This window comes from Cryptomeria japonica, chromosome 10, assembly GCF_030272615.1.
Source record: "Cryptomeria japonica chromosome 10, Sugi_1.0, whole genome shotgun sequence".
Taxonomy (NCBI): Eukaryota; Viridiplantae; Streptophyta; class Pinopsida; order Cupressales; family Cupressaceae; genus Cryptomeria; species Cryptomeria japonica.
The window spans coordinates 778,944,119-778,955,497 of record NC_081414.1 but is presented as its reverse complement, the minus strand read 5'-3'; positions in this window follow the sequence as shown (position 1 = coordinate 778,955,497).

Genomic DNA, 11,379 nt, shown 5'->3' with positions numbered 1-11,379 from the left:
TCCGAGAGGATATCTTTTTCTGCCTCGAAGTGCTAGAGGATGGCTTTCTCACATGAGATTTCCTCAAGGCGGGTGGGGTAAACTAATGGAAAAAAATTAACATAAGGGAAAAGAGCATGTATTTAATATATCACTTAAGTAAAAAATCTATAAATCTAGAGGGTACCGCATAGCTATCTTGGCCAAAGTCAATGGCTGAAAGCATGATATCATCAAGTTGGGACATGTTAGCCACTGATAAGCCATACAAAATATCAAGTAATGATACATATAATTAACAAAATATATTTTGAATCCAATGTATTATTATATTTTTAACAAATTTACAAATCTTTACCTCTGGTGGTGAAACTACTCATGACCGTGGAGTCGATTGAATAGTATGTGGTGTACTCCCACCACCTGTTGCACCCTGTAATGCATTTTATTTATATGTCACTTTAAATTGTTCTAAAAATAAAAACTCATTTCTTTTTATAAGATTGTCACTTAATTGATAACATGTCATAAACAAAGTTAAATGCACCTATGTCTGATAGAGAGGGTACAACATATTGAGAAGTTCATCGGTGAGGGCCACATCCTCTACAGTGGAAGCATGGCATCTACTCCCGCAACATGTACATGAATGAGATGTCCCACCATCCTCATCCGCGTTAGTGTCTACACCAGAACATACACCCTGGCAGGTGGGGCACATATGCTGAATGGGCTGGCTCATGCCAAATGATGCATGAGGTGCTGCTGATGAAGGAGGTGCCGCTGAGGAAGGAGGTGCTGCTGATGAAGGAGGTGTCACTGGTGAAGGAGGTGCTGCAGGTGCTGGTACATCCTCTACTTCGACCAGCTATGTGCCATGCTAAACATCAGTCAATGATGCAACTGCCTGAAGAGTCTGTAATTCCATAAACTCCTTCAAGGATATAGGGACAGTGACATGAACCATGGGTTTAGGAGCTATACACCTCCTATGTTGTGGATCTACCACCCTATGGGCCCCAAGTCTATCCTGCGCAGAGCCTCTCCCTCTACCCTGAAATTGTTGGATGTCAAAGTAATTCGGTTTCTCGTGAAGGATAAACTCGCAATACAACTTTCTCCAAAAATATAGAGGCACCTCCCAATTATTACAAGGTGGTTGGTCAAAGGCCATATACCACCTATCCCAAAAAGCATCTTTCAACCTAGCATGAACACACCAATGTATAGGAAACCGAGTCATATTTAGTTCTAGGTTGTTACTGGTAACAGGATCGGTGAAAAGAGCACATATGTCAGCTTTAACTATGCCCTTTTTCTTCACTTGATCATATGACAACCCATCCGCATAAAATGTTTGACATCTATCCCTCCATGAACCCCATTTCGTAACCTCCCTAAATACCTCATTTGCACTATTAGCCATTGTTTCTAGTGTTCTGTCAAGGGTTGAGTGGTGCTCAAGACTAGAGGTCCTGAATCTATTCACCAATATAGAAATTTTGGCACTATTTTGTGTAAGGCGATTGATGAGATCCTCTTGTGTGGCATCTACATGATCTAATGGAGAACGTGGAGGGTTTCAGGGTGGTGATGGTTGTTGAGGAGCAACATTTTTAGGATTTTGAGGGTTTTCTTGTTGCTCTTGTGCAATGTTAACAGGGTTTTCTTGTGTTGCTTGTGTAGAAGGAGGTCTTTGTTGTCTATTTCTTTTTTGGGGATTGCTTGAAGAATCTGACATCAAATTAATAAAAACAAAACTTAAATCAATTAAAAAACCCTAATTTAATTAAAATGCAAAGAAAAATAATCAAACAAATCAAATCTTACGTGTTTGATGGGGTGCCATTGTTGAAAATTGCTTTCGATGATGGGAAAATAAAAAATTGTTGCAAACCTGTGTGGGTTCGATGCTTTTTTTGGCTTCTCCTTGTTGTTGTTCCACGGGTTTTGGCGTTGAAAATGGCCAAAACCCGTGGCCTAAACAAATGAAATATGTTTCTCAAAACCTGTATGGGTTTTGAGAAACTTTAAATTTTTTTATTTAAAAAAAATGTTCCTCAAAACCCGTACGGGTTTTGAGGAACTTTTGGTTTTTTTAATTTTTTTTTCTCTAGGCTTGGTGTTACCAAGCCTAGCACGTTTATAAAATTTTAGAACCCGCACAGGTTATGAAAATTTTTGTTTTTTTCTGGCATGTGGCCACTTTTCTGTTCACCATCTTGGTGCACTTACCCTATATATATTATTTAAAAATATGTAAATTATATATTATAATCATCGATATTAAATATAAACATAATACATAATATTTTTTTAATCTATATAACATAAAAAAATATTATAAACTATAAAATAAAATGATAAATATAACAACATTATTATTTTGATTTTTTTTAATTTATAAAATATAAAATATAAAATATAAAATATAAAATAAAAATATAATAATATAATACTATAATATATAAATCAAATATTATATAAAATAATTTAATATATAATTAAAAAAATACATTATACACTATATTATATTTATATTTAATAATTTATAGTATAAAATATACTGCATATAAATATAACTAGTATTAATTTAAAATGAATGTAAGAACATTAAACAAACTACTATTTTAAATATTGATAATCAAGAGCTTATACATATTATGATTCACAAAATATTATTATATAATGGTCTTTGTTTAAAAAATAAATGAAGAAAATAAAAGAAAGAATTATTAATTAAATAAAGAAAAAAAATAGCAAATAAAGGCAAAATAAAATAAGTTGAAATAGTTCAATTAGAATTTTTATTTGTCTACATTTTGCATACTTTTGTGCAATACATGAAGTGAATTGCAGGATTCAATATAAAAAATAATACATGAGGTCAATCGGTAGGCCATATAGCAAATGATGTTGTTTGTGCGACAAAGGTCTCAATGGATCGAAGTGATAGCTATAAATAAACTATGCATTCACTTATAGGGATACATACATGATTGGAATTAAGCCTCTAAATCAAGAAGACATTTAGGCTCTATTACCAACAATCTCATGTTATATTTCCAAAATGAGGAGAGTGAGTGAGAGAGATGAGAAGATAGAGATAATGAGGAAGATATAAGTATAAATGGACATGGAGAGAAGGAGAGGGGGAGGTAAAGAGATAGAGGAGAGAGAGATATACAGAGATAGAAATAGGAAGTGATAAAGAGAGGTAGAGATATCGATTGGGTAGAGAGAGATGGAGAAATAATGAGATAAAAATAGATCGAAGAAGAAATATGGAGAGATAGAGATAGAAAGGCAAAGAGATCTAGATATAGTGTTATAGGAATAGGGGGGAGGAAGATAGAGGTAGAAATAAAGATTGAGTAGGAGAGCCTAAGGGAGAAAAATTAATATCTAGAGATAGAGACAGATAGAGAGATAGAGAGAAATTGATAGAGAGGAAGAAGGATATATAGAGAGATATAGTTGGTGAGATAAAGTGAAAGAGATATAGATGTAAGAAGATATATATATATATATATATATATATAGAGAGAGAGAGAGAGAGAGAGAGAGAGAGAGAGAGAGAGAGAGAGAGAGAGAGAGAGAGAGAGAGAGAGAGAGAGAGAGAGAGAGAGAGAGATGAATGTAGCTAGATATGGGAGGAGAAAGGGAGAGCGAGGTAGAGATAGAAAGATCAATAGGGGTATAGGTAGGTAGGGAGGGAGGGAGGGAGGGAGGGAGAGAAGGGGACATATAGTGAGGATGAGAGAGAAAGGGAGAGAGATAGGTAAAGGAAGAAGAGAGAGGAGAGTAGGGAGAGAGGGAGAGGGAAAGAAGGGGAGATATAGATAGAGGGTAAGAGATAGAGAGGGATAGGGAAAGAGATAGAGAGGCAGATAGGGAGAGAGATAGGAAGAGAGATAGAGAAATAGAGGTATAAAAAGATATGAAGATGGACAAAGAGATGTCTAGATAGAGAGAGATAATGAGGGAAGGAAAAAGAGGGAGTTAGAGGGGAGAGAGAAATAGAGAGACTGGGATAAAGAGTAGGAAAGATGGAATGAATAAGATAGAAGTATAAATAATGACACAAATAGTTATAAATTAAATTAAATCTAATTAATTTTAATTAAATTATTTATAATTCCATAAAAATACATAAATAATTAAAATAAAATTCAAACTTAAATCTAAATAAATGTCAAATATAATAAAAAGATAAAAAAATGAATTCTTAATTTTATGATTTATTTAATTCAAGTTATATATTTTTAATTACTTTTAATTATTGGTGTTTTCATTAAAAGAAATAAATAAATAAATAATTGAACTTTAATATAAATTAAAATCAAACCTATTAAGAAGATAAAAAGACAATTTATAATTTACTTATCCAAACACGACCAAAATTAAACCTCTGAATCGGGAAGATAATCAAATTGAAATTTAGGGAGAGAGGTGGAAGAGAGAGAGGGGTGGGGTAAGGAGGTAGAAATTAGGGATAGAGATGGGGATGGAGGAGATGGAGATGGAGGAGATGGAGATGGAGATGGAGATGAATATGGAGAGGAGAGGAGAGGAGAGGAGAGGGAGAGATTGAGAGAATGAGATGCAAGATGGAGAGATATTGGGGTACCGTGGAGAGATAACAAGATAGAGACAAAAGGGATAGATGGAAGAAGAAATATGGAAAGATATAGATAGAGGAAAAGAGATATAGATATAGGGATTTAAGAAGAGAAATATGAGGGGGGGGGAAGCTAGAAGTAGAGTCAAAGATAGAGGGAGAGAGGAAGAGAGGGATAAATAGATAGAAAGAGGTAGAAATAGATATGAAGATAGAGAAATAGAAATATAGGGAGATAGGTAGGAAGAGATAGAGAGATATAGAGGGAGTGGGGGAGATAGAGACATATAGATGATGGGATAGAGTATATAAAGATAGAGATATAAGGAGATATAAAGAGAGGGGGGAGGGAGGAAAATACAAAGACACAAATAAAGAAATTAACAAACAAAAAAGAAGTAAAGACAAAAAAAGAGAGAGGAAGAGATAGAGAGAAATAGGGGGAGATAGAGGGAGAGATAAAGAGGATTATAAGGTAGATATAAAGGGATAGATCGAGGGAGGGATAGATCGAGATATAGCTGGGGGGATAATGGGGGGGGGGGAAAGAGAGAGAGAGAGAGAGAGAGAGAGAGAGAGAGAGAGAGAGAGAGAGAGAGAGAGAGAGAGAGAGAGAGAGAGAGAGAGAGAGAGAGGGGGGGAGATGGGAACATATAGATGATGAGATAGAGTGATAGAGAGATAGAGATATAAGGAGATATAGAAGAGGGGAGAAGGAAACATAGACAAAGACATAGATAAAGAGATTAATAGATAAAGAGAAGTAGAGAAAAAAAAAGAGAGGAGAGGGAGAGATGGAGAGAAATAGAGGGAGGGGTAAAGAGCAAGATAAAACTAGAGACAAAGAGATAGATGAGGGGATAGGGAGGGAGTGAGAGAGGGATAGATGTGGAGAGATAGAGTGAGGGGAGATAGGGAGAGAGATAGGTAGAGGAGGGAGATAGAGAGAGAGAGGAGTGGGGGGAAAGTGAGGGAGCGAGACAACTCAATATATGGAGAGAGAGGGGGTGAAGGAGATATATGGATATAAAGATGGAGAGGGATAGGGAAAGTGATGTTGATATATATATTTGAGAGTCTCAAGTCTATATATGAAGGGATCCTTATATATCCATAGGAAATCCTCTAGCCTATTTATTGATGAAGCCAAAAAATTGTTGTAGAACCTGAGAAAACCCTAAATCTATAAATAATCAACTTTGATTTAATTGATTTTTATGTTTCCTAAACAGTTTATATATGAGATATATAAATATTAAAAGCACTATATATATAAATAACATGTATAATACTTTTTTTTTATATTGCATATAAGGAGAGAAGACTATTAGAAAAACATTTATAGTTTTTCAACCTGGACAACAGGTCCAACCTTCACAAGATTAACAATTTTACCAAGAGATATAGATAGAGATGTAAAAATTTATACATATAATACTCTAATGTTTAATTCAAAAAAGGAGTCACTATGCGGAGCATCCATCCATGAAATATGTCAATTATCCTTGAAGAATTTTCTCCTATGGAGCATCCATCCATGTGGTCCAACCCCTGAGGCCTTCCATCCAAACGGCTTGTTTTATGTCAAGGAGTTCTGTGAGCATCTGAATCTGATCTTGGATAGGATCTCGCGCTCTCGCCATCTCTACACGCAGGGTCTCCAGAGCCAGGTCCACCTCTTTCTTCCTTTTGAGTGTCCTCTTCCATTTATATCCGTTCTCCAGCTCGTGAAGGAACATCTTTGCATTTCCATCCTTTACGAATTTGAAGAACTCATTCTTCTCTACATTCATCATTACTGATACTTGCAAGAGAATTCGATGAAGGTCGAGTCCACGAAAAGACTCAGTAAGGGCCCTACTTGAGCCCTAAAATTTATCCTCATTTCTTAATTTCCAAATGTGGCATAAAATCTTAGAATTAAGAACATACCAGAAAAGGTTAGTGTCCTTTTTTAGATCTTTAATATATCCGATTATAACATAAAGAATAGTAAATTGAACAGGAAATTGAATACCAAATAATAACCAGATTTCTTTAGCAATGCAACAATAAAAAAAAAAATGTCTGATTGATTCAGGAACCCAGCAAATATTACAAATATCACTACTGTTATGATCTTTTCTGATTGGTAACCTGTTTAAAATCAACAACCATTTAAAACATTTCTCTTTAGGAGCGACAGGGCTACTCTAGAGCCTATTGAACACCTTCTGCCATTGTTTAACCGAAAATTCTGCAAACCACAACTTGTTAACATGGGAAATTATTGCTTCATCATATGTTAGGGTCTTACAAATAACACTAGTTTTAACATTATGAACCAAGATGGCATTATTCCATAAGATATCCTTACAAAAATCTATATCATTTTTGCATTTCTTGGGCAAGAGCTTTTCATAGGCTTTCTGTAACATACTATAAGTGCATTTATGGGAACTCAGAAGATTAAATCTATCTCTCAGGGTATCCCAATCGAGCAGCCTATCATCCTTAATAATATCTTTAAAGAAGTAGATGCCTTTTGCCACCCATGCTTTGGTAGAGCACCCTTGAGTGAGGGCCAAGGGTTTGGATGAGTGCAAGAGGTTCCACCAAATGGATCTAGTACCATGGATAAACTCATTGTTGCTGACTCTAAAGTTGGTGATGAAGGGCTTAACACTACTCTAGGCCTTCCAAATAGACTTGAAGACATTGGACCCTTATATTGATACCTCGAAGTCTCCAACCACAAGGTCATAGAAAGGGAGAGATTTCCAAGTTTTGGCCTTCTTTGGAATGACCTTGAAAATATTATTCCTAACCAGCACTTTCCACGGTTCATTCCCATCAAGAACCTAGAAAATCCACTTTGCTACAAGAGCAATTCCCTGGATCCTCAAGTCCTTAAGTCCTAACCCTCCTAGGCTCTTGTCCTTATGGCACCACTCCCATTTAACATAATGCATTTTCTTTTTACCTTTTCCATCAGACCATAGGAAGTTCCTGATGGTTTTATGTATTTCTAGGATCTGGTAATTGGAGAACATCCATACTGATGAGTAATAAATGTTGTAAGAGGATAGGACTTTTTGGCAAACCTGCATTCTCCCAGCAAGTGAAAGATATCTATTATCCCATTTGTTGAGTTTTTTTTCTATTTTGGTTCTAACCCATTGCCACATTTCTTTGAGAGATGGGGATATTGCAAATGGAATTCCTAGGTACCTGACTATCTTGTTAGGTCCTCCCCATTGGATCCTAAACTACTGGAACCAGTCCAGAGGCTATTCCTCCCATCCAAGCATGGTAGATTTGCTTTGTGAAACTTTAGCTCTTGAAATCTCCCCTAGAAATTTGATTTTATCTTCTAGGGCTTCAAAGTTATGTTTACTAATATCTAGAAAGAGTGTTGTATCATCAACAAATTGAGCATTGATCAGTTCTTCCCCATTTGGAAGTTGGATCCCCTAAACTTTAGGAGAGATAGTAGAGTCTCTAAGAATGTAGAATAGGGCATCGACTACAATAAGGAAGAGAGCAGGGGCTAAGGGGCAACCCTGTCTAATGGACCTGCCTAGAGAAATGTTTTGAGTCAGGGATCCATTAACTTCAACCTGAGCTGAAGCGTCTTTGAGAAAAACCATAATCCATTTACAAAACTCTGTTAGAAAACCACAAGCTTCTAACATAGTCAGAATAAAGCCCCATTCTACCCTGTCGTATGCTTTTTCAAAATCTAGGAGAAACATGGCTGCGTTTTGTCTTGAGGTCCTCACCCATTCCATGGCCTCCCAGCTGGTAATTAGATTTTCCAGTATATATCTTCCTTTGATAAAGCTCATGCATAATATTTTATATACTAAACAATTTTGTTTGAATTTATTAAATAATTTATAATATACTATAATATTATGATATAATAATTAATATAATTATTAAAAAAGTTAATTAATTTTATAATAATAATAATACAATCAAATTTTATTATCTTATATTGTTTAAAAATAATTTAAATAATATATTATGTAAAATATGTAAATATTATATATATTAATTATATCTTACATTTTATGTGTATTTAATAAATATGATTAAATAATAAATATATAATTTTATAATATAACAATAAATATAATAACCATATACATTAATATAAACTGAATATATAATAAAATAATTGATATAAAAAATAATAAAATAGAACTCACAATATTATTTGAATTTAAAAAAAACAAAAAAACTTCTTAGAATCATATTTTTTAATATTAAAAAATCTACTTAAAAAATTTAATATAGTTACATGAACTTTTAGGTTTTTCTTGTTAAAGTTTTATCTTTAAATGTCTAAACTTGTGCAAAATTAAAGTACTGTTTATTTCTCCCATGTTGTTTCGATAAAGCATGGCTATTAAAATTGTGGCACGACTAGTACGGACCACTATGAAGGAAGTAATTTATACGCTTTCCTTCTGATAAAAGTACACGAGTTAATGGAGCAGTGTAAATGCATTTTACGCATCCCATTAATTTTGGCGTGCTTATCAGAAAGAGGCTAGGAAAGAGTGTGGGCCCAGAAAACATGCGTGGATAAAAAGGAAAAAATAAAAAAAACATCTAAATGATTGAATGGCTACGGACAATGCAATCGCCTTGCATGCCTATCAATAAAAGTAAGTCATTGATTTTGAAATTTAGCTCGTCCCTTTCCAGTAAGGATACGCCTTTGGAGTAAATAATAATTTTATACTTTTATCAAATTTTCATGTACTTTTAGTATTCTTTTTTTTGACAAATATTATTTTGTTTCATATTTTTTAAGTGGTTATTATTAATTATATTTTTCAGGAAATCATAAGTTAGAATTTTTTCTAGCTAAAATAAGTATTTATCTATTGTAAAGTTAAAATATCAATTTTTAATGAAAAATATTCAAAAAACAAATTGTTGACAATTTGATCCGTTAAGGAGTTTCACCTTTTATTCTAACCTTCATGTTGATCAAGAAAATATATTATATTTTTTGTGAAATCCTAATAAATTGGTGTACATTTTAGAATAGTGAAAGACACTTAATAATAATACTAAAAATTCAAACAATGGTATTTCTTTCAACAAAGGTGTGTTCATTCAAAGCTAGTAAATGCCATTGAACGAAGGGTTATCTTCATTCAAAGGAATGTTTTATTGTTTAAAATAAAAATTAATCTGAAGGAAACTTTCAAATGAAGGTCTTGATTTAATATAAAAAAGTAATCAAAAGAAAAATGCCTTGTAGTCATTTTGCTTTCACACTATAGATTGTAGTGGCATACATTGGAGAGATACTATCAATTTCACCCCCTTCTACTTTAACAGTGCCTTTCATATGATATGACGTTGTTCCTTTTGTGAAGTATTTGCTAAAGGATTATCTCTTATGCAAGAGGTGTGTCTCCTCAACTACAACCTCTTCTACACATGCCAATGTATATCTATTATAAATAAATCTTTCAATTTCTATCAAAAGCGTGTCATCCTTCATCAAGAATCTCTTTCACCTAGAAAAAGGGAGAAGGTAAGCACTTTTGTTCTCCTTCCTCTCTTTTGGCCGATGATGGTATTTTTGTTTAATAACTTCCTCTTGAAGGTAGATGTCTTTTGAGAAAAGATCTCTTCTCCTTCAAAGATTCCCTTTACACTTGATGCAAGGTATCTTTTTATCAACTATCTTTTCCTTTCTTGTTATTTAGTAGTGCCACTTTAGCTTGGATTTATGAACGTTATTGCCTAAAAGGATATCTGCTTGGTGTTGAATGTGTGTATCCTTGTTTCTAGTTTCCTTAAGACATCAACATAGGGCTATGTTGACATCTTAAGAGGGGGCATACATATCACCCTCTTTGTACTATATTATATTATATTTTGCATGTCTAATATAGGTGGTTCATTCTCGAAACCAAGCAAAACAATGTCTTACACGAGATGCTTCATGCATGAAACTAGATGTAGCATTTATATATGTCTTATAGGAATACACATTCTTGAAACTAGACAAAACAAAGTATTACACAATATGTTCTTGAAACCGGACATATATGTCTTACACAGGGTGTTCAGACTTGAAACCAAACAAAACAAAGTCTTATACAAGACGCTTCATACCCAAAACAAGACATTTTTACATTTTCATTTCATGTCTTATATAGGTTATTACATGCTTGAAACCAGACAAAACAAAGTCTTATACGAGATACTTAACTCCTAAAACTAGATAGAAATATATGTGATGGGATGAATGAAACTAGACAAACATAAATAGACTATTCTGACTCTCCTCCCTAACATGGATCACCTAGAAAAATACTCCTAGCCTATGGCATCCATGTCCTCTCTCTCTTATCTTCCCTATGAGCTCATAGTTTTTCTATTTGTGGCTCATGGTTCATAATTTGATGCATGCTCTTTCTTTCTTTATGTGATCACTTGTCTTCTTGAGATAGCATTCAAAAAATTATATTTGATATTGAGACATTATAATTATTGCAGTGTCTTCAACTAGTTGACTTGGAGCCTCTTTATTTTGCCTTTTTGTGTTGTTCTTTTATCTTTGTCTTGTTTTGTGTGTCCTTGCATAAGATTGTGCGAGTTAAGATCCTAAGAGTGTGGACTTAGTTCCTCAAAATTAGTGATGTCTTATCTCCTTGTGATCTTGCTCCTAGTTGCTCCTCTCTCTCAATCATACTAGTTTACCACAAGCATTTGTATAGGCTCATACTTCAACTAAATTAGGGGCTAAATATAGCATTGTAAATTGT